General features: G+C 34.8%; 1 protein-coding gene across 1 annotated transcript in view; it reads left to right on the top strand.

Moving 5' to 3' along the window:
* The window catches only part of ntm (neurotrimin), a 318851-nt gene that overhangs the window by 269203 nt on the left and 23608 nt on the right, over positions 1–26040 (top strand).

Genomic DNA, 26040 nt, shown 5'->3' with positions numbered 1-26040 from the left:
TTGCTGCTGACCTTCGATGATCCAATTCAACCATACTAATAAGCAAAAATTACTCAAGATAAACTAACAGTTGTTTTTTATTGCTGAAAAGTGCTGAACTTTCTTCTTCTGCGTTCTATTATACAGACATGAATTTACTTTTCTGAGGCTTTTGTTGTGAAAGGGCTTTTACATTTGCCAAAAATAAAACATTTTATATTAAAAACAAACAAGCAAGCACTGCCCAGATTTAAAAAGTAACAACAAAAGTAACGTAACACATTACTTTGCATAAAAAGTAACTAAGTAACGTAATTCGCTACTTTTTTAGGGAGTAACGCAATACTGTAATGCATTACTTTTAAAAGTAACTTTTCCCAACACTGGTTGTCAGTAGTGTAGCAATGAATGAAGCACTGCTCATGCAGAAGTCACTTTTTGTTCGTTATCATGTGAGCTACTTAAACCCATTGTGAAATTTATGTGTGAAAAAGTTTCCAAATTTATGACGAAATTCCCTGTGTGAATTCCTGTTGCAAAAAAATAATTGCCTGCAGTCACTGCACCTTAACACTCTGTATATTCTACAGTATTTCTTTTGTATTTCCTGTAAGACAAAAAGTGGAGGGTGAGTAAATAATGGCAGAATTTAAATTTTTAGGTGAATTATCCCTTTAGTAGCTTGTGCATGTTTGTGTGCACATGCTGGATATGCAGTCTGGGTGTTTGTACAGGTATAATAGCATTTTTAGAAAGGCCATTTTTCAGTATCGGTTAGAAACACCTTGAACTCCAGTTATGATATTGGGTATTTTAATGAAGTGGATAATTATGTAATTAATGCTGATTGTGTAAAACCTTGGGGGTGCATTTTTTGCTCCTGATTTGTGGGTCCAGAGTTAATATGATTGATGGCAGTGTCATTCCTGTGCAGTGATGCAGTAAGTCATAACAGTGCCGACCGGAGGTACTGTACACTGACTAGAGATTTAGAGCACAGCATCCCGCCGCTGCAGAATTCAAGCTTTCATTGCAAAACTCATTCAGTAATATTGTGGGAATTTGGGATAATCTTTTTTGGTGGTTAATTGTTCATTCCAGCTCTATTTCTCCATTGAATGATTAATGATTGCAGAAAGGAACTGGGGAAAAAGTTATTCTAAATTGTGTTGGTATGAACATTAAGGGTGGCCATGATTTTCCTAAAGGGGTCCTGGATCAGCATTCTTCAAAATGGTTTTTGGGGTGGGCTGATATTTAGGGGCAGAATAGCCAATCAGGAGCCATGGATATGAATGGAATGGGAATGCTGGGTAACTTTCTCTTGGTATAATATGGTGCAATAACATGGTATAATGTGATCTTGGCTTATTCACTATATCAGTCTATTATTTTTGTCAGATTTTAGAGAATGTTTTTCATGAGTCAACTTGGCAAACTCATAGTGGATCCTAACCAACATGATCAGAATAATTTGTTAAAGTGAATGTTCAGTCACTCTACATGAGAGAACGAGCCTTTGACTGTGTACTCTATTATATTGTAATTATTAATATTTTTCCATAATTTTTTTTTATTTTATTATTATTTTGTTTTACATAAAATTAGTCTTAATATGAAACAAAACAAAACAAAAACAAACAAAACTAAAAACTAGATAATTTTATTTTTAATTTTTTTTCTGCAAAGATTGCCACAACTCTGTACCACACTGGGAATTGGTCAAAAAGCAAGTTAATAATAACTTCTACCAGGGCTCCAGACTGAATCTAAAGCCGGGTGCACACTGTGCGATTTTTTTATTTATTTATTTATTATTATTTTTTTTTTTAAAGTCCTTTAGGATTGTACTTGTCAGACTGTACGAACATGATGATCATGTCACACTGTGGGATCTCAGTTGTTATTAATGTCAGACTGTACGACAGTCAAGATGTGTTAAAAATGAGTGCGCGCTAGAAAACTTGTCCGTAGTTTTACATTATCTACCTATATACATTCAGTGACTGTGAGCTGCATTGCATGCAGGGCTGAAATGTTGGCTTATATGAAAAGTATATGAACGGGCGGTAATACCGGCGTATTTAAGAACAATAGTGTAAGCAGCAAGCACTACACACCCACATGAAAACAGTGGCGCAACCGGTGTTTATCATAGCAAAGGCAACACCAGATGAATTCTGTGAGCGGAGGACGGGAGCGCCGGAGATTATGGCGTATAGAAGAAGTCTCTGGCATTAATTCTGACCATGGCTTGTCTTGAAAAATGAAGATAGTGGCCATGTACACACTGCAACTAAATTCGGTTGTCAAATCATCTTTTACTCCTTAATCATGTTCTGTACACACATAATTCACTAAAATACGGGAGTGACAACCACATTCTACAACCAACTAGTTGTTAATGATGTATTTAATCATCTTCGTTTGTATGTGAGATGCAAAAAATAACAGTGAAAGAAGTTTTAGCAAATTTTTGACATGGGGCTAGTTGCGCTCACGAGCCCTGTGGTAAAGTGTCAGTGTTGCCAGATCTTCATAGGAAAAAAACAACAACAACAACAAACAAGGAAAAACACAAAAAACACTAAAACACCCAAATGCTTTGTTTTATAACACCAAAAAAATCATACATCTCATATCTGTAACAGAGCACTTTTGTTAACTCCATAGAGTGCCTAGCTTTATGAGTTAAGAGAGTCTATTTGAAAAAAAAAAAAAAGTTAGTTGATGATAACTGGCTAGTTAACTAGCTACCTGATGCTAACTTGAAGTCATTTTTAAATATAAAGTCAAAATATTTTTATTCAACCAACTAGTTAGAATGCATTTGATGGAAAAACAAAGGATTTGATGTTCAGAACAAAATAACTACAGTAATTGCCCATTGCCCCCTGGGGGCGTTTTACCCCACCTGGCAGGGGGGCGGTTTACCCCACACATTATGTTTGAGAAAAAAATTAATCTAATTATATTTTTATTAAATAGCACATACTTCCTATCTACAGGCCCTACTGTTCTCATATCCAGTGTTGGGAAGTAACTAGTTACATGTAACGGAATTACGTAATTTAGTTACAAAATAAAAGTAACTGTAATCAGTTACAGTTACTGAGAAAAAATATGTAATTAAATTACGGTTACTTATGAAAATGTTAAGGATTACAAAGGGGGTTACATCTGATTTTTTTTTTTTTTTTTTTTTCACACACACTCCCACATGCAGATTTAATTGATTTCTTTCATAAATTGCAGTGAGTGCTCTAAAATATGAAACACCAATGTTTCAAGAGTTTATAATATGCTTATTTGCTAACTCTTTTATTTCCTATATGGGTTTATGTAAATGCTTTATTTTTTAAGATTAACTGTTTTTTTAAAGGCATTGTTAGACTCCAGTGTTTCCTGTCATAGCTATGCAAAGATTTGATTTCAAAAACAGTATCATAGCTATTAAACTATTGTGATTTTAAATATGTATTTAACCTCAGAATGATCTCAAAGTAAGTCTGATTTTGTGGTGGCTATGCTTCAAAGGGGACATCGGATGCCCATTTTCCACAAGTTGGTACGATTCTTTAGGGTTTCCCCCACTCTACCCTAAGTCATTCAGGTTTGAAACAACATGAGGGTGACTAAATGATGACAGAATTTATTTATTTTTGGTGAACTTTCCCTTTAATGTTTTGTTTGTTTGTTTGTTTGTTTTAAATAAATGAAATGATACTCTAAAAAAGAAACTAAAACAACCAGCAGGTGGCGGTAAATGTCTTTATGATTGGATTTGTTCAAACAGCAGATTCATTCAGGAATGAAGTAAATGGCTCTCTTAATGAATGGGCCTTTGAATCATTGGTTCACACAATTCGTTCAAAATGCGGATTCATTCAGAGACTAAACAGTGTTGCTCAGAGATGCACAATGGTTCTGCTGTGGCTTTATAGGTAATATTTTTCATCGGCAAAATTGAACAAAAACACACAATATTGTGTTTAAAATGTAACAATATTAACTTCTTATTTACTGAACTGTTGTATCAAATCACATTTGCACTCGTGCAAATCAGGACAAAAGCGCACTCGTGTGCTATTGCTCTCGCTGCTGGTGTGATATCGCTTATCATATAAATATGAGACAAAAAGATATGAGAGATCCCCCCCCCCCAATATCTTGAATTTTAGGGCATAACTGCATTTATGGATTTGTTGCCCCGCTTCATATTTGTCAACAGTCACTGTATGAAATGTAAGATGATGTACAGTTCTGGGGCGGGGCTAGTGCATTAACTGTGTTAAAATATTTTAATTGCGTTATTTTTTCATAACTAATTAATTAAGTTAACACGTTAAACTGACAGCCCTAATTTTTACTTAACCTGTTGTCTACATTCAACTTCTCCTATAAAATTTGATTTAATGAAGAAAAACTGACTGAATGTGTGAAAGACATATGACAACATTTATAGGATGCATTGAGGAGGAGCCCAAACTACACTCAGTGGCCAAGTGATGCTTATGGCCCGTGATATTGGTACAGATTATGTGTATATTTCAAGTTGGAAAAGACATTTAGTTCCCACTTTATTTTTTTCTACAAGATGGATTAAAATGCTGATAAAGTCAAGAAAAGATGAGACATAAACACATGACAGTATGATTGGAATGTTAAAATGTAAAAATAAAATAAAATAAAACAAAACACGTTTTATATGAGCCAATAGCTCCTTACTCAATTTTATTTTATTTTTGTCTGGAGCCCTGGCTACAGAATTTACATATGCCAACATTTTTTTTAACATTTATTGCAAAATGATTTTAAACAAAATTGATCTGTAAATAAAATAATCTATTTTTTTTTTTAATTCCAAAGTTGCAAAGTGTTGTAGTTTCTGTCCTGAAAGGCAAGAAAGTCAAGAAAAAGAAAATAAATCTGAATGGGTTCAAGGAGGTCTAGTTATTAACTTGTGGCTAATGGTTCAAACCTGGATTTGTGTTAGTTTATATGCTGCGGTTGAATCTTTGTTTGTCGCAATTAGCCTCACTGACACATGGTTCTGAGAGAGTCTTTGATGCATAAAGGAAAAACTGCACGTTGAGTTAGATGAGTTCATACTTGCGTCAGTGGAGAAGACTGCTCAAGACATCATCAATTAAACCCAACTTGAGATCAAAGAATGGGCAGAATTTGGGGAAGAGCTGCACGAAATATCTCTCTCACATCTCTGAAAATTGTATTAGTGGTGTTTGCTGAGGCAAGCATCACTGTTGCTCAGTGAATATAGGATTTGAACACATTGCACATATTGCTGTGACCTCATCCTGCATTGCTTTCTGCTTTAGACATGAATTATAGTTCAAATCATTTGGGTTTTTGAGAAAAGATACACTATTACTTTTCTAAGTTGTGTAAAAATACCATGAACTTTGATTGAAGGACACAGATGAGCCATATGCACAGTAGCACCATTTTAAACTGAACAAACAATATCTTAAAGGTACAGTAAACGATTTCTGAGAAATGCTGTTGAAAGGGGATTAGACTAAGCATCAAAACACACTTGTAGCCAATCACCAGTAAGGGGCGTGTCCATTCATGATGGGGGAGGTGCCTGTTTTGCATGGCATGTTCTTGAATTTGGGGGCGGACCTTGTTTATATGTCTCATTGTTTATATGTAGGTATTAGTACGTAATGTTTACTTGCACAAAACGTAAATGTATGTACATTTTTAATGATGCTGGAATGTACAGTTTAAATTACAAAAGTAATTTGAAGTTTTAAATTACATCATTTAATATGTAAACATTGCTACATATTTTTTTAGCTAAAAAATATTTATGAATATTTCATATTAATAAGATATTTTTATCAACATATTGTTATAATTGTATTTATAAGCCATTTAGAGATTTTTAGGCCCCTTAAACTACCCCTAAACTTAAACCTACCAATTTTATAGCGAATATAAAAAGATAGAACGTAATACATCAAAATATGCATGGGAATTACCATTTTAGTAACAACATGTCATTAAAGACATTTTTATAGTTGCTAATCCAACTCCTCTAAACCTAACTGTAATTATTTCTTAAACAAATGTACAGTATAAAGAAATGTCCAAGTGACAATGTGTTGTAGCTGCAGTCTCTCTGGCAGAATACAGTTGGTTGGTGCAGAGCAGAATTTAAGTTGTAAATCACTGAAAATATTATCCAGATTATTATCCTGATCCACTCCGTGAAGGTACTCATTTCTCATTCAAACACACCTCACCAGAAACACGGCATGTCACAATCTGTGACGCCGATGGCGAGAGCCAATAAATGTTCGATATTTCGATATAAGTGGCAGTTTTTGAATTTGTAACAAGCCCGTCAGTGCGGGTATTGCTGCTTATGGTTGCTGCTCAGGATGGTCATTGAAGATCTCTAAATAAAAGCTTGTGTTAAATAAGATTTGGATTACAGTGCACAAATAAAATCCTTTTGTAATTGTTGAATTTTTGGTGTATTTTATGGTACTATTGTCAGTCATCGCATGTCGGAGAAAACACCTTTTGTGGCCCATGGCAAACAAAGTATATATTACATAAGTAATGGTTAAACTATTGCTGAAATGTTATTCATTTTAAGGGTTTGAAGTGCAGTCTTGTTTAACATTATGTATTTTTCGAAGCGAGTTGGCAGGAGAAATCACACAGAACTAAATGTTATCATTTCGTAGTAAGTAATGCAATTGAAAACAATACCATTGATATGACAACTGAATAATAAAATAATAATAATAGAATAGAATAATAAAAAAATGTTAATGCCACAATTTCAAAATTAATAAGGATTAATTTGTAAGTCTGTAAAGTTGTTCATACATTTTAGGTGTTGTCAATACATCAGTATTGTATGTTAAAATGCTGAAAATACATCAGTATTCTACGTTAAAATGCTGTAAATACGTCAGTATTCTACGTTTTAGTGCCTGTGAAAACGTAAGTAAATGTACGTTTTATAGAACCTCATTTTACATACAAATTCTCATGAGATCACGTTGGATCCTTTAAGGTTGGAGCATGTTTGTTTTGGTGATTTCAAATAACAACAGCTTTTATCAGAAATCACTTACTGCACCTTAAACTTTCTGAACTTTAAAGTGCACCTATTATGGATTTTTGAAAATTACCTTTCATGCAGTGTGTAACACAGTTCTAAGTGAATGAAAACATCCTGCAAAGTTTTAAATCTGAAAGTGCACCGTGTATAAAGTTATAGTCTCTCAAAAGAAAGAGTCAACTCTGAATCATTTTTAAAACGAATCCCAAGCCATTTAATGTTGACGTCAATATGAAACATTAGCATATTGTCTGCCCACTTGTTGGTCTTTTCGCGTTGGTCTGAATAAAAAGTGCAAATTGTTTCCCCGGTAATGCTGCACACAAAGCAGCACTGTGCTCACAAACGCTGCTTTATCAGGCATTACAGGCATGATGAAATGAAAATGAGACCAATTGGACCAATCACCGCAGATTAGCGTCAAGCAAAAGAGGGGTTTGGAAAAATGAATCGTTGAGCGAATCGTTTGAGAGTCGTTGAGCAAGTAAGGGAAAAATAAATGCATATTATAAGACAATGAAAGTGTCACGGTGCACACAGCAGGGAGGAACGAGGAACACGCAGACGAGGAGTAAACTTCAAAATAATAGTCTTTAATGGTGACATCAGGACAGGGCAAGACAAAGCAAGGTTGACAAAGCAAGGTTGACACAGACAGGAACACCGGGGAATAACGAGTAGACCAGACGAAAACTAACTAAACAGGCAGGAACTAAATACACATGACAATTACTGATAATTAGACGAAACACGGCTGGACAAGACTTAACTAATAATCACACTTAACAAGGACAGTAACATGACCAAATATGGAAACAAGAGGCGGGAACACATGACACACACGACAGAGGACGTGACAGAAAGTGTTTTTTGACCTTGATTGCATGTCAAACTGTTGTTGGGGACACCCAAAACCAAAAAAATGAACATTTCATTACCCATAATAGGGGCACTTTAAAAGTAACTGAAATAGTATTTAACTAGAAAAACAATGTTTGTTAAAATGAAAAATAAATAAAAAATATTGATTGAGGAAACCAATTTTTTAATTCCAATTAATCCCAATCCCAATTAATCGTCAATCCCAATTTGCAGGGACACTGAACATCATAGAGATTTTGGTGTGCACTCTTATGACTTGGACCAAACAAACAACCACCTTGAATAACAGGTAGATTTTTGGAATTAAGATCTATACATCTGAACGCTGAATAAAGAAGCTTTCCATTGATGTATGTTTTTTTTTTTTTAGGATAGGATAATATTTGGCCGAGATACAACTATTTGAATATCTGGAATCCAAGGGTGCAAAAAAATCAAAATGTTGAGAAAATCGCCTTTCAAATTGTCCAAATGAAGTTATTCAAGTTGTCCAAATGAAGTTATTAGCAATGCATATTACAAAACAAAAATTAAGTTTTTATATATTTACGGTAGGAAGTTTACAAAATATCTTCATGGAACATGATCTTTACTTAATATCCTAATGATTTTTGGCATAAAAGAAAAATTGATCATTTTGACTCATACAATATATTTTGGCTATTGCTACAAATATACCTGTGCGACTTATGACTGGTTTTGTAGTCCAGGGTCACATGTTAGCTCAGTAAAGCCCCTTTCACACTGCACGTTGGTCCCGGAAAATTGCCGGAGTGCCTTCTGTGTGAACACAAACACGTCCCGGGATTGATTCCGGGATCGATCCCGGGTTGGGGACCTAGTAACATTGCCGGGTTCAGTCCCGGAACGAGCGCTGTGAACAATGCCGGATCAATGCCGTAAAGGGTGTGTCATAGTGATGATGCACGTTATCGTGTGACTGTTTTACTGGGTGTTTTGAAGGCAGATCAATGTTTGCAACGAAAAAATATTTGCAAACTGTAATGAAGCAGAGATCAGGGAGCTCCCCACTATGTGCACTGAAGCTGAGATCCTTTGCCAGCTTTAGTGAAACGGTACGCGTCACATTACAAGTCACATCGTAATGTCACGTATCTTTACGGGATCTTTACGGCATGTGTGTGATTGCACATTCTCTGGCAGTGTGAATGAACCAAAATCAAACGATCCTGGGACAAATCACGGAACACATTATCCGTGTATTTTCTGGAATCTCTGTTTGAAAGGGGCTTAAATGAAGGGAGGAGTAAATTAAATTCTGCATTGAGAAAAGCATATAATATATTTTTAAAAATCACTTTAATCTAGGTTTTATATATATATTTTTATATAGCAACTGTGTAGCAACACCCTGGCAAGGATCTTATCATCATAATGCTGGGTTTTACATGGAGAAGCACCACTCAGATTTCTTTAGAAATGTAAAAATCTACTTTCCGTATTACAATATCATACTATAAAAGGCAATATTACGTCAATCACTTCCAGTTAGCATCGTGCCATGTTTTGCTTTAGCATTCCCCATAGCACAATTGGTCAGTTCAAGCCAGAGCATTTAGCAGATCCAAGTCATCTGTCCTGTTGCCTTGGCAACGTAGTTCCGGAAAATACTGCCTTGATTGAGAGAGTGAAGAGATGTTTCGGCACGGAGGTCAAATTCTGCACAATACCTGGACATAACACACCAACAGAAATACAACTGTAACCCAACAGTTACCAGACAACATAGAGAGCGCTGAATGGAATCATGGGATGCCTGATTGGGGTGCACAGCTGTAACCTCGGCTGGTGGCAGATAGAAAGAGAAAGGGGAAAATGTGTGAAAGCCTTCAGCTGCTCTCTGTCTTTACAGTGTAAACTGCACATTTGAATAGAGATCCAATTTGCTGCTCCGCATGCAGAGTCACAGCCGCGCACTTCAAATTTATCGCGAGAAATGAGTTGGTAATAGCCTGAATAAGCAGGTATTATGTAAACACTGGGAGTGGTTTCGCGAACACCTGCTTGTGACAAACAGCGTCAAACTCGAGCACCGTCGCGAATACAAATAAAGGACGGGGTTCATCTGTCTCAGTGCCTGTGTTCATCACTAGAGGGCAAATATTTACAGCTGCACTACTCTTGATCTTGACTATGGCTTGTTAAAACAAACATCATCAACTAGAGATTAGCTCATTAACCCTCTGGGGTCTGAGGGTATTTTGGGGCCCCGGAGAAGTTTTGACATGCCCTGACATTTGTGCTTTTTTCAGTTGCTTATAAACATTTTAATGGCTAAAGTCTAAAAACACTGTATTCAGCACAAACTGGGCTACAATAATATGTGAGCAGCATGTATGTACGTGATTGTGTTTTTGAGAAAACAACATTTATGCGTGGTTAGAAAAAAAAAAAAAATTTGAAGTAACTAAAATAAGGCCATAAAACACATACAGAACATTTGTTCACAAGACTTTTGAGAACTGGATCTTGTAGCCTAGAATATTTGCTTCAAAATGATCTGAAAATAATCTAACTCACTCATTCAGAGAAAACAATATATTGATTTAAATTTTCTAAGTCACTTTTTGAGTAGAAAGGGTCTATGCGAGAGGGCGTGAACTATCCTGGATAATGCTGTGACTCACACCTGAGAAGACAAAGGCCCGCATAATGAGCTCCATAATGAGCCATTGAGTCAGGTGTGTGACTGAGAGGGAATTGCTACAAGAAAGAATGTGAAGAAAAAAGAAATGTATATACATATAACTATCACATAAAATAACTTGAGATTCACTTGCGAGTGCAGTTAAACAGTTTATTAGGAACAAACAAACAAATAAACAACAGAAGAGTCAAGACATTGTGGGTGCAATATCCAAAATATCCAAAACAGTGGCAGGAAACTGGAACCCAGGAAAACGGGAGACAGCAGAAACTGCATGAGAAAACACAAAAAAACGTGAGCAACACAATGAATGGACAAAGACAAAGCAAACGTGACAATACATACACTACCAGTCAAATTATTTAAACAGTAAAATTTGTAATGTTTTTTTTTAAGAAGTGTCTTCAGCTCACCAAGCCTGCATTTATTTGATCCAAAGTACCGCAAAAACAGTACATTATATTTATTATAATATATAGGCCTACATATTGTTACTATTCAAAATAAATAAAGCCCCCCCCCATTAAAATTAATAAATAAATTAGTGAGCATGTTGATAGGCTTATCAGGAGCAACTATATTATTACATTAGCAATCACCAATATTGCCCACATGATTTTATAACATACAGTAGATGCACACATGCTTTGCATGTATTATCATACAATACAAAAACAACATTTTATAACTGAGAAACTAAATTATTATTGTTAAGCTTATTATAAACACGTTTGAGCAGGTATTTGCAAACAGAGTAGGCTACTTCACAGTAAAGATTGGTCTAAACTTTCTTAGACATTACTTTTATGTCATTGTTTATAGAACATATAACTATCCTCACGTCCTGCAACATTTAAATGCAATGAAAGGTTGCCTATCATATTTTAAAATGTTGCACTCGATTTCACACATTTTATTCTGGAGTTATAGTTTGGGAAAAGTTTAGTAAATGCGTTCAACTTTGTCACAACACATTATCGAATGCCAATAAGAAACATTACTTACTCAGTATAGAAAATCTCCTCCTCTGCCGGCTCCAGCTGCGCTCACGTTCTGTTTGTGAGGTAAACAAAGCTTTTTCCTCTCAGCGCGTCTTCTGGCGGTAAATACAAGGCTTTTTCCTCTCAGCGCCTTTCTCAGGTAAATACAAGGCTTATTCCTCACAGCGTGTTCTTCCAAAACTGAAAAGTATCTGCGATAAACGCGTTGCTGCTTTGTTTACAGTGGTGTGGGCGTTTACATGCCACGTGTCTCACGTGGATATTTGTAATAACAATAGCGCGAGCAGCGTGTGGGCGTGACCTAATTAGAGATAATGAGACCAGACGGAAAAACTGGACCTGTCGTTGGTTTCATATGGATTACTTTATCACAGAATATTTGTTTTCGGTAAGACTTACTTCATTTAAGAGCAGACATGTCAAGCTTTCTATAGATATATTTCTATATGTCATGTCATGTCTCTGTGTGAAGTATTTGCTGAGTTACAGTTCATTTTAGCGGCATGTTTCAAAAAGCAGCTCGCGGAGAGAGTGAAGACTGAGAACGCACCCTGTTTGTTTTCTTTATTCTTCAAAAGCACAAAGTTTAGTTGTTATTATGAGTGTATACAAATAAAAGTAGACCCCTTACAGATTTGAATGGTGTATTGCTCTTATCTGTACGATCAAAAATGGCAGAGTAATTCAAGCTCATTTCGGCCTTATCAGGAAAATCTGCCTCAAAACGTGTATCCGCGTTTGTCGACCCCAGAGGGTTAGGGTGAAGTAAATTAAGCTCTGCATTGAAAAGAAATGTTGATTATTTTATATTGGATTCAAAATAGCAAATATTTAAAAAATCACTTTAATCTTTTGTGCATATATTTACATTGGCTGTCATAGTAAGGACCAAAGGTTAAGGTGCAAGATGGGAAAGAGAGACATACAGGGCTTGACATTAACTTTTTTGCTCACCACTCAGCATTTTCATTGGCCATACTTTTGTTGTTGGGAAATTATATTAAATAGTATTAAAGCAGAAAAAATAAAATCTCTGCACTAGAAACAAATGGCCGAGAAGAATGAATTAATTTTGCCTTTCACCTTTTCATCGCCATATGTCCTACAGTCAGCCTTTAAACCATTTCTTTAAAAAGAAGAGGGGTGAGTCAAAAGTATCAATTATTATATTAATTTAAACATACACTGTAGGCCTATATCTTAATTGTTTAGATTTTTAGAAGGCATATTAGGGCATATTAGCAATCCACCAGTTCAGATTTTCTCTGTTTGCTGCATAAAAAAAAATTGTCGATTTTCACATTGGTCTGAACAAAAACAGCTGACAGGCTTATTAGTAATTACTGTAAACAAAGCAGATATGATCATAAACGCTGCTTTATCAGATAAAATAAAAAATACCATTGAACACGGCCAGTTCCCTTCAAAAATATGTTCATATAAAACACCCATGCCGCGTTTTACTTTGAAACGTCCAATGCTCATATTTATTCATTGAAATCATAGACTTTTGAAGTTTAATCGAGCCTATTGCGATTCTTGTCTTTCTGTCTCCAAAGTTAAGACCTCTTGAAATTATAATAAAGACTTTTCTTGTACTATTTAAGGCATTTTAGACTTCATGGCCTTAAATATTATACAACTATGTTTAAGACCTGGAGACATCTATAAAATGTTTTAATGAAGTCGTCTTATCTCAATACCTGACATAACAAAACAAATATCCAAATCCAGTTTGAGCCAAAATAGATTCAAATAATCTAAAAAAATCTAATTCCAAACCAACAGAGTACAAAAGCTTTAGAGATAGATAAGAAAAATCTGAAATCTAAGTTGGCAGTTGCTCCAAATATAGCAAAGGAAACTTGACTTTTTAAGTTCAGTCAAGTCTTAAAATAAGTAAATTATTTCAAATCAACAATAGCCTCACAATCTTTTGCCTTTATTTTTTTATAAGTTCTTCAAACACAGTTTTTTTCTTTTACAGTGTGTCTACCATTTCTTCTACCAAGTTCCCTCAGGTTGTAACTCTCCAAATAGCGGTGTGCATCTAATGTCTCTGTGCTCTCTCTCTGAACGTGTGAAGGCCTTCAGCATGCCCTGACTACAGTGTCCTTAATAACCACAGGCAGTTGGGTGCCTTGGTCACAGCATTCATGCTGCAAACACGTTAAGTTATTAAAATCATGTGGGGATGCTTGAACATGCCCCTGCCATTTCTGAAGCCTTCGGGGTATTTATGGGTCCTCTAACAAAGTGGAATGTGATAACATGAATAATTACATGTAACTAGGGCCTCCAGACAGGTCAGAGCGTTAAGAAGACACAGCGCTTCAAGTTGTTGCTGTTATTAATGAGCTTCAGGTACCAGAAGGCAAGATCAGCCTCTAATGTAATTAAACTTGGTTTACTAATGTTAATGTTCATGTACCAGCTGTCTTAAATAATTTATATAATCTCCTCTGTTATTGTTTTTGAACTGTGGCTGTGAATCGATTAAGAATGTTAATTGAATAAATTACAAAATATGCAGATTAATTGACCAAATGAATCACATGAATATCAATATAGGTGTGAAACATTTAGAGGCTTTAGAATAAACATTTAAGTAAGCATTCCTGAGAATTCTTTAATCATAAATTGTGTGAAAAGTAGGGATGCACCGATGTATCGGCGATATTTATTAATATTAAGTTGCCAGGGATACATTCCAAGTATAATACACATTAGTAAAAGGATCTATTTTAATTTTTATTTGTCTATATACACTTTGGGCGGCTGCGGTACATTATAAAAGTAGCCCACAAAACCGCAACCCACAGCTCTGTAATTTTTCCTGCGACTGTGTTTTCAAAATAGCCCACTTGTGCCGCTGCCCTGGCAACACTGGTGCTGTACCCTCATCACACAATGATAGATAACCTTCCGCGCTGTGATGACGGGAAGAAGTTGGGGTCAAACCTTATAAAACGATGAATTTGCATTAAAAAAATATTAACAGGTTAAAATTTTTTGATTAATCGCATTTAACGCATTAACGTTGACACCCCTAATATATATATAGGGTCTCATACCTGGCGGAAGTGTGAAAGGTTCTGTTTCCTTAAACTAGTTTGTCATGCGTTTCTTTTCCAGTAAATCCTAGTATTTTAAATTTGCGATTAATCACAGCCCATGACTGTGATTAACGCAATTAAATTTTTTAATAGATTGACATACATATATATGTATATCTGTGTGTGTGTGTGTGTGTGTGTACACACAACTCTGTTGTGAGTTTGTGTGCATTTGTGTGCGTCTCATATGTGTGCGGAGAGTTTGTGTGTATTTGTTCGAGTCTCATAAGTAACTACGTGGAGAGTTTGTGTGTGTGTGTGTGTGTGTGTGCGTGCATTTCATATATATTTGTTTGAGCACTTAGTAGTATACGTGTGACTGTTTCATGTGTATGCAAATGTCTCATGTATGTTTTCATGAGTGAAGTTTGATTTAAGCCCTATACGGCACCTCATATAATTGTGTTGGTAATGTTTGTAAATATTTTGCATTATTTACTGGTATTTTAGCCTACATTATGTCCGAATAAAATAATAAAATGTGACGTACAGACTACTAATTTAGGCAGTTTTTTCCTCTCAAAACGCTTATAGGAGAAATGTTTTTTTAATCCATGCTGCAAACATCAAAGACTATTATGGGGTTTTTTTTGAGTAAAGAAAATGCTGTACTTTATTATTATTACTACTATTATTATTATTATTATTATTATTATTATTATTATTATTATTATTATTATTATTATTATTATTATTATTATTATTATTATTGGCAAAGAAAAGGGAGAAAACAAAAGTTATTAACCGGTATTTTTTCTACTCAAACTGGTTTTGGAACAGCAATAATACAGAGGAACAGGAACAGAAACTGTTAAATACCAATTCTGCTCAGAGTGAACCAATGGAAAAAGTTTTTAAGCCCTGCTTTATGCAATTGACCAATATCGGTATCAGAATCAGCCAATAGTTGTTTGTTCAAATTGGTATCGTATCGGCCCAAAAAAATCCTATCGGTGCATCCCTAGTGAAAAGGAATAATATGCATTGGTGTTTAAAATAAATAATCTTTCTAAATTAATATGGTAATTTGACAGCAATATTTTATAGAGAGCGTGAATGTGAAATCACCATGACAATGAGATTTGACCATGCTGTAAGTTTCCGGGGATTGAATCATGACGTTGTACTTTAGTGCTTCATTAGGAAGTCCCATTAAACATCAAAGATATTTTCATCTCTATGTTTGATTCTTTTTCAGTCCCTCTTCAAACAGTCGTTTTCTCTGCGTACCATAATTCATTATCATCTGAATGTTATTTAAATGAAAACACGTTGATTTCAGTGTAAAAATACTAAAGCGATCAGTATTTTCTGTTTTTCAACACAGCCATTAATTTATGTTCTCCGGCACATCGTGTCAGCGTGGGAGGGAACTGTGCTATGATCATGTTTGCAGAGGCGAACCATGTTAACACCAAAACTAATTCATGCTAATCAAAATAGCTGTGCTCCAGAGGTCTCACTCAGAATACCAGGCAAACCGTCATATTTCTCTCCATGCAGTTGTTGATGTATAATAAGGTCAAGGAGAAACAAAGCCAACTCCTCCTAATCTTCATAAAGCTGGTCTGAGCTGCTGCTGCCATCCACATTTATGAGGGGAAAGACTGCAGTTGCCTCGCGGCTGTTGGCTGCAGTGGCGCTCTCAGAATGTCTTCCTGCAGATGTAGCATGTCAGACACACTCACCATAGCATCTTTCTTAGGGAAAATCTGTTGGCCTCAGCATCATGTCATTATAGATTGGTTAGTTTCCTATTTTTATTGGAAAAATTAGTTGCTAACTAGGATCATCCTTGCCAAATGCTGCCAAATGTGAAGTGTGTATTTTTTCCCCAAGTTGGAATACTTTCTCCATCCCAGCCTAAAATGCACAGACAGCAATAAGTAATATGTTGGATTTAATTTCCTAGAAAAAGCTTCCCAACCAGCCAGACAACCGCAACTCTGGTTCAACCAATGGCATGGGTTTAGGGGCGGGACTGTCTGTTTGACTGACCAATGACGTAAGGGTGGATAATATAACCAAAATCTTATATCAAGATACGAGTCATTTTATTTCACGATGATGATGATATCACAATATAGTTTATTTTTCTTGAAATGAGGTTGTTATAATATCAACATTTTTGATGTCATTGAAATTGAATAATTCTTGTCACTAATTTCGATGTCATATTAAACACTAATACTAGCCTATAGACTGAAAGCTACTAGAGTACTAAATACTAGAGTAGAAAAAATCTCTAGCTTACTGAAAACAAGTAAATAATCAATAATGAAATAAAAACAAAGGAACTGATTTGGAACAATACGACAAATAAATATAATAGACACCAATTTTTTAGGAAGGTCAGTGTAGTATATCAGTAATGAGAAATACTGAAGCAACTGAATGAAGTTATCAAATGTCAAAGTCTAAACTGTATGAATTAAATTCTTAATTAAACAACGCATTCGTTTTTTCTGTCTTTTGTTATTTGAGTAACATTGACGACACAGACAACTGCAGGTATATTAGGCTATTGTCACTTTAAGATATAATATATTGACAAACATCTGATCTGTTTTTAATGTTTCCAGTCATTTAAGACATAACCAACTGTGTATAAATGAATGCTCAACAAGATGGGCATTTGTGGTTATCGGGAAACCTGTTAGGAAACAGTCTTGTTTATATTTTATATTTATTTTGCACTGATGGTTGGTGGTATTAGTAGCACAGAAATAACTAATTTCACCTTTAATGAGAAGATACATAATTAAAGGTAAAAAAAAAGGTTCAGGAAGAAACACTTTAAGTAAACTGTGATGGAAGAAACTGACAAATTACTGCGCTTAAAGTAGGAAGTGTGAAAATCACTCTCTTTGTACAGAAACGTGTGAACATATTATTTCCTAAAAAGCCTTAAAGCTGATATTTAAAACCCTTTTCTTGAGGGACTAAGACGTAGCCCGTCTGCTTTTGTCTTTAATTTGTTTCTGTCAGATACCTAGAGGACAGGATTATATCCCAAACTGTGATGGAGAGAAAGTTCGCGGATCTTGGGATATCCTCCAAACCAAGCAAAGTGCCGGGAGATGTCAAAAGCTGCTTTTCTCTCAGTCTCTTTTTTTTTTTTTTTTTTTTTTTTTAAAGGAACGAAAATGCAGCAAATTTGTTGTATAGGACATGCAGATGAAGCAAATATTCATTCCCTGATTAAAGACTTTGCATGGTAATCAGTGCCTGAAAGAGGTCATCATTTGCATGTCAAATTATCTGACATTTTCACTGGATGCAAACATTGTTCCTGCAGCTGTGTTCCAAATATTAGGGCTGTGTATTCATAATGTAGATGTTTATTTTGGTCACAGACCCATAGCCGTTATATCATCTTTACATAAGAACAAGTCAAAGTCAAGTGCTGTTTGTACACAACAGAATCGCAACGTGTTATTTCATTTGTATTCACGTCCATTGATCGTGTGCGACTATTGATCTTTGAAGAAAAAGAGCATAAGTGTGTAAAATATTAATGAATGTACATCAATAGAAATGAGTCATTTCATGAGAACTACCAGGAAGCAGCTCTAAACATGTCTTGTTCATACAGAAATAAAAAATCTTCTCAGAATTATTGTTTGAAACACATTTCACCAGCTTTCAGATATTTTCATGCATTTTATGCCCATGCAGGCAACCTAATTGTGATGCCTCCTAAAATATCTTGGTTTGTCCAAATTTACATTACATTTATGCATTTAGCAGATGCTTTTATCCAAAGCAACAAGAAAAATATTTACTTTTTTATTTATATTGATTTTATTTTTATTTTCAGTAAGTTGATTACAAAATGTTAAATAAAGCATTTATCAAAAATAGCTTAATATAATAAAAAATGTATTATTTTACCAAATATTTCAGTGTGCCAGTGATATTTTTAGTATCATTGATATACTATTATAGTTTTTGTTAATATTTAGCATTAATAATTCTTATATTTTCAGTTTTCATTTTAATTTTAGGTAAAGTTTAGTATGTTTTGTGTATTTTTGTTGTTTTTATTTGTATGTTTGTTTGTTTTAATGTCTATGTTTTTTCCCCAAGTTTTTATTTTGTTTTTATTTAATGTTAGTTACTTTAGTTCACAAACCTTTAATAATAGCTATATATATATATATATATATATATATATATATATATATTAGTGCTGTCAAATGATTAATCGTGATCCAAAATAAATTTATTTTTTACATAATGTGTACTGTGTATATTTAGTATGTGTATATATATATAAATACACACATACAGTATATATAGTATATATTTTGAAAATATTTGCATGTATAAATTTATAGTCATATAATTTATATCACATGTAAATATATTTAATCTATAAACATAAGATATTTTTCTTAAATATATACATACATGTGTGTGTATATGTTACGGGACTGACGAGATGTGAGACGTGCGGATCCATATGCAAGCTTTTAATGAGAAGAGACGTGGTCATAACAGCAGGGTCGAACAGTGGCAAACAGGTATAACATGGGTGAGACAAAGAGTAAACAAAGACAAGCGTGGGTCGACGATCGGCGAACAGTATCCAAAGCAGCTAGACAAGAGAGGTAAATCCAAAACGAAAGCGATAGTCCAGGCAGGGGAAAAGACAATCCTAAACATGCAGGGCAAGGCAAGACTAGGGAAACTAACAGGAGCTCTGTAGGGCAGCGATAAATGCATACAATACTCGGTAGTGAGGGAGAGAAAGTCCAAGGCTTATAAAGAGTGTCTAATGGGTTTCAGCTGTGTAATCAGTGCAATTTGTAATCTGACAGCTGTGTCATCTGTGCGATGGATGATGGGAAATGTAGTTAGATGGTGAAGTGCAACAGTAGTGTGGTGCAAGAGTCCATGTAATCGGAGGGCGACCTCTGGTGGCAAGTGGACAGAAGACCACGGACAGGATTCGTGACAGTATATATGTATACATAATACATATACACAGTACACACACATATTTTGTAAACAAAAACTTTTGTTTTGGATGCGATTAATCAAGATGAATCATTTGATAGCACTAATTATATATGGTGAATGTGATTTCACCAAGTACATGTTCCTGGATCAACATCCTTGTTGATCCTGGAACAATATTCCTATCAACCAATCAGAATTGAGGGATAACTTTTGCTCCTTATATTAATCTCTTTGTTCCTCATTTGCTTAGGATAAAAACATATAGGCTACTAAATGAATAAATATAACTGTAAATCACAGTATTAGCTTAGTAGCATCGCTACAGAAATCAAATATACCGTGTGACAGAGTTATGCTGCCTATGTAGAGCGTTCCAAATCTGTCACTTATGTGGTTCCACGCTTAGGGTGCTGGCTTAGTATCCACCTGCCTTTTTTGGCAGTATGCAGCAAGGCAACTCGGTAGGTTTTGGAACAGAGTTCTGCCACTGCTGGTCTTTAGTTTCTTGTGACAGCAACAAAACGCAAATTGATTTCCTCCAAAGTCGTCCTGCTTATCAAACAGAGTAGCGACACTGACATGTTTATTTTGCCACAGAAGACAAAAACGATATGTGGTTTTACTGTAATATGACACATGTCTCTATGACCATATGACAGGAATGAAGGGGTGGCATACTGGAAGTATATTTTCAGCTGGTTGATGTCTTATCAGCAAATTCCCCTTGCAGATTCACTGGCTCCATGTAATTTAGTTCCTTAGCCATATGTGTCCACTGGCATGGAGTTGAGCAGGCGTTTTCAATTCGTTCTCCATGGGAGTTGAGCGACAGGCTCACGTGGGGGATTGACAGCGCTGCTACCAGTGAGAGCATCAAAAAGCTGAGAAATGTTCAGCTTTATTCAAATGAGAAAAGAAAAATAAAGGGTGGCAGCCAGTCGCTGTGAGGTGAAGTCAGTCTGCCATAAGAGTTTCAAAATCTGCCAATAGCGCCGGAGTTTCTGGTGTATTCACTGCACATTGTTGTTATATTGAATTCAGATTTTGAAAAATCGTTACGGCTTGGTTAACAAAAGTTTCAAATGTACTCATTCAAAAGTAAAAAAAAGTTTGAGCTGTAATTGTGCATAAATATGATGACGTTATTGACCATATATTGAAAGCAATCATTGACCGTACTGAAGGCATGAGCGCTGCTGTGCGTTTTACAGACACACCTCCAAAGCTGCAGACCACTGACGTTTTAAGCAGTATTGAGCGGGTTTCTTCCACACCAGTGGACACTTGGGGTAGGAGTTCATCTGGCTGGAACGAGGCTATTTGTTATCCTTTGTGTTGAATCGTAAATATCACCAAAGTATTGGCTCCTAACCAGTCGAATGTAACGAAAAGTAATCACATACTCATAGTTAAACAAAATTAAACATTTGATGAGCTGGACATAATCTCAAACACTTTATTGTATTGTTCTCATTTATTTTATATATATACATATATGTGTGTATGTGTATATATATATATATATATACACATTGAATTTTTTTTTAATTTTGTATTTTGTTTAGTTCTGTCGTTAAAAGTTTAGTCATTTTTATAATTTTGTTTTATTTATTGCTAATTTAAAAAATATATATATTATTGTTTTGTTATATTTCTGTTTATTTTAATACTTCACATTTAACTAAATTAAATGTAAAAATTTTGTTTTGCCAACTAGGTGAAAAAAAATAAGGTTAAGTTTTTTTTCATTTTATTTTGTTTTATTACAGTTAGCAGCATGTATTTAATGTCATTATGTTATATAATGATATTATTATTATTATTTTAGTGAACTATAATAACCCTGGTGTCTATACTCTATTTGCGTTAATGCTTTTGTAAGTACATAAAAAGCCCCTTAATAGAATTATGACTAGGATAAATGTCAGTCCTTTTATCATTTCATTTTTTTTAATCTAAAATAATTAGTGGTGATGATTTTATGATAAGTGGAATAATCTTAACCATATTAATGGTGCTCTCAATTGCAGCTGATCATCATAATAAAGTGCTCATTACTGCATAGTTGAAAAAATTGCCAGCTGATCTGGTCTGCCAGATTCTTGCCCCTTTGTTAAATCGAATCAAAACTCTTAATATCTGAATAGTGCGCTTTTCTGTTAATTTTGTCTTTGTAGTGTTTGTAGTTTTGTTTTACTAGTGAGATCATATTTATATACGATAATCCATATCACGCCTTAATGAGGATTCCCACGTCTCAGCTAGGCAAAGCTGAGGTCAAATCTTGGGAATAGACTGCGATATGCCAAGTTATTTCTATTCAATTGCTCCTCCTGTCAACTGAAGATCCCTTTGAAGCTCAGAAATCCGGCATCAAAAGTAAGAGGATGGTACGACTCTATTAAAATGCAATTTAACATGCTTTACCTCATACGGAGGCTGGAGAATCCAATCTGGCGAGACACACACACACACTCACACAAACGGCCACGTTTCTTTACAGTCTGTGCGATATAAAGGAAGAACAGTCATTGTAAGACCTTTATTGGCTTTGAAAATGGCTTTGCGTTGCATTCCGGCCATCCATATCAGAAATATGTCTCACAAAGATACACGCTATCGTTCCAAAGCACAAGTCATAAACGCAGTGATAGAATCATTCCTCACTATGACTGTCATTGTCATACGGAGGGTCACGGTGCCGTTGTAAACAGTTCTCTTATTAACTTTCATATGGTTCCTTTGGTGACTGTTACAGTTTGTCGATAAACAGAGCTTGTTTGCTGCGGTTTTTGCTGGAAACTGGCGTTAAAGAGCTGTGTGGAGGCTCTAAATAGTGCGCAGAGCTTTTTATGCTTTTCTTTTTTTCAGAATGACTTTATGTTTGCCATATTTAGAACAGTGAGCAAAACACATTTAACATTCTAGGCTGAAGATAATCAAATGCACCGCTCTTCCTGCTGCCTGAAGATTTAGCATTTAGCATTTAGATGAAGTTTTTAGCATTTTATTTTTGTCCTGCATTATGCAACTAATGAATTTCTTATAAAGTCTGCGCACAAATTCAGCAATTATAATTTCTTTAAGAAGTATAATTAAAAAAAGTTGTCAGTTAAACAATATTTAATTACTGCTAATCTCATAATAGTTTTGCAGTTATTGTGTTAACATATTCAGTTCTTTTTTAAAGGAAAGAAAAGTAAATATAATTATTAGGTGAATCAATGTGAATCTGCAATAATTAAAAACATTTCCTGCTCTTCTCTGTTCAAAGGTTTGGGGCTGATATGGTTTTTAAATATTTTTTTAACAAAGTTTCTCATTCTCACCAAAGCTGCATTTATTTGATCAAATTTACAGGGGAAAAAAATGTAATTTTGTTATACATTGTTTGTTTGTTTATTTGACAAAAAAGTAGTGAATACACTCAATTCGTCAAGGATAACACAATAAAGTTTAAAATAAAACTTGTTTCCATTGTGGTCCTTGATGTAAAGCACAAACTCCACTCCCAGTAACAGGTACACTGGCACTGCATTATAAATACAAAAATTATAATAAAATTCCACATTTACAAAAATTTACAATCACAAATAACCACGTACATAATACAAATTCATCAACAAAACACCCTACTTAAGAGCCAACTTTTAGCTTTTAAACTAAAACTAACCATAGTCGAAATACCACAAAAGTGCCCCAGAATATCTAAAAGACCCACGACCATACATGGTTTTAAAACGACATAATGTAATATCCATAAGACTTTGCCTAGTTTTATAACAATTTTGCTCATTTACCCTAGAAAAAAGTGCATTAAAATATAATGCTGTATAATATAATATTGTTACCATTTAAAGTAGCTGTTTTCTATTTGAATATATTTTAAAGTGAATATTATTCCTGGGATTGCAAAGCTGAATTTTCAGTCTTCAGTGTCACAAAATCCTTCAGAATTTACATGGAGAGGTGGGGTAAAAGTAATTATTACCAGAGCTTCTCAGTGATTTCCGTCCCGTCCGAATGCACCATCTCCGTAATCATTACGGACAATATCAGTAAAGATTACGGTGACTTTTACCTTCTGTAAAAAGGTCCAGAGAAATTACCTAAGGTAATGCTAATCTCGTCCGAATAGACCAGTGAATATGTACGTAAATATTCCGCCATTTTCTGTTTAAAAGTAGTCACAAAACTTCTTTTGACTTTAGGTTGGTGCCTATTACCAACAGAATTTAATTTAATAAATCGTGTGTGTGTGCATCACAGGTGCGGTCGAATGATTTATTAATTAAATTACATTTTGATTGGATATAAACAGTTAGGTCCAGTTGAACGAGGATATCAGGAAGCGCAACGCACATGACGACAAGCAGGTGACGGCAGAGCGCATTTCAAGTTACCCTTCCCACTTCTGGCAGTTTTACAGATTTCTTATCCTGTGCGAATTGACCATTAATATTACAGACGTCCTGAGGTAAAAATGACATTGTAAAACTAATCCCGTCCGAATAGGGCTTAATATACTGATTTGCTGCTCAAGAAACACTTTTTGTCATTATCAATGATGAAAAGAGTTGTGCTGCTTAATTTTGTAACATTATACACGCAATTAATGTCACTTTTTTAATAAATGTAATGCATCCTTATTAAAAAGTTGTGAACGATATAGTGTATGTTAAGATGTTGTTGCTGTTGTTCTACAGTCCTCTGTATTTCTACGAATGACAATATTGAGCTTTGATAATTAAATTTCACTATACAAATATGAACTTTTGCTCAGCATGGTGTCTGGGTTTGATTTATAATTTAACTGTAATGTATTTTTGGACTAAACCTTGTATATGGCTATGCGTAGTTCAGATATGACATTTGCAGACAGACTGCATTTTAAATGTATGTCTGTTAAAAGCTAATTTTGTCTTTTAGCGTGTAGATTAGTTTTAAAGCTAACCGAAGCCACACAAAACATGGGGTATTTAAGAGCATATTTCTCTCAGATTCTTGAGTTGCGTTGTTTATCCTCTGTGTGGCAAACTGGAGAAAATTGTGAATTTGACCTTAATAATATATATATATAGAAAAAAAAGAAAACAATCAGAAAAGAATGTGTCTCTCTGTCACATATAAAGAGGATGTACACTTAGACTGACGTTAAATGAATTATTTATAGCCAAGTGTCTCTGGAGGAACATGTCTTTAGTGACTAAAACAGGATAAAACGGTGGTACTGCATGGCTTTGTTAGTACCAGCTCAGACGGTGACGGCAACCTTTGTTGAGTTGTCTCAGCTTTAAAATGCAAAACCAAACCTCTTGACAGAGTACACGTGTCAAAATAACATCTGCATTCAAAAGCAGAACAGAACGTGTCAAACGACACTGGTATTTTTCTGATCATACCATCAGTGCCACCTATTATTACATTTACTGAGAACATCATCTTTGAGCGCTTAATGATTATGCTAATTGTTTAAAGCAGCGTGCTCATACACTGTGTGTTTTGTTTTGTAAGGTTTCACGGAAGGAGATATCGTGCATACTCCGCCTGAAGGCATTTATTGAATTAATTTTCAACAGAAGCATTTCTGCTGCAGCTCATTGTGGATCTTCATTTACAGTGGAGGGAATTAGTTAATGGCCTCTAAAGGACTTTATTCTACCGTTACGGCAGTCAAGTCAAACATATTTTGCCGGCCATCATCGAGGCAAAAGTGCAGGGTGCTCTCCAGAGATTGGAGACATTATACTGAACTGACCTTTAACTTAACTGACCTTTATGTTGCAGGACAATTTTTATAATATGAGCCGTGGTTTTGTGAGGAAAAGCTTGTAAAGGTATTGGAGGGATTCATGGTTCTGGACTCAAAATAGTACGTGTGAATCCACAGTGTGCCTGTGCTGAAAACAACAGCTCAACAATCTTGATTCCTCTAAGATCCCCCCCAACAAACTGGATTTCTCTTCATGGGAATATAAATATTAATGTCTTCTTTGAGGTTGTTTTTAATAAAGGGCTGTCCACTACTGTAAGATCAGAAGATTATTATTTGATCACAAATACAGTAAAAAAATGTTATTTGCACTTTATAAATAATTGATGTCTTTATATATATATATATATATATATATATATATATATATATATATATATTAAAATTTAATTTATTTTATTATTTTGTTGGCAAAGCTGAATTTTCTCCAATCTGCAGTGTCGCATAATTCTTTAGAAATCATTCTAATATTCAGATTTGGTGCAGTTGTGCTGCTTCATATTTTATTTTGCATTTTTTATAGGATTCTCTAAAATCTAGGAATCTAAAGT

This window comes from Onychostoma macrolepis, chromosome 10 (genome assembly GCF_012432095.1).
Source record: "Onychostoma macrolepis isolate SWU-2019 chromosome 10, ASM1243209v1, whole genome shotgun sequence".
In the NCBI taxonomy this organism is placed as follows: domain Eukaryota; kingdom Metazoa; phylum Chordata; class Actinopteri; order Cypriniformes; family Cyprinidae; genus Onychostoma; species Onychostoma macrolepis.
The sequence above is the reverse complement of the archived record's forward strand: the minus strand, read 5'-3'. Positions and strand labels throughout refer to the sequence as shown.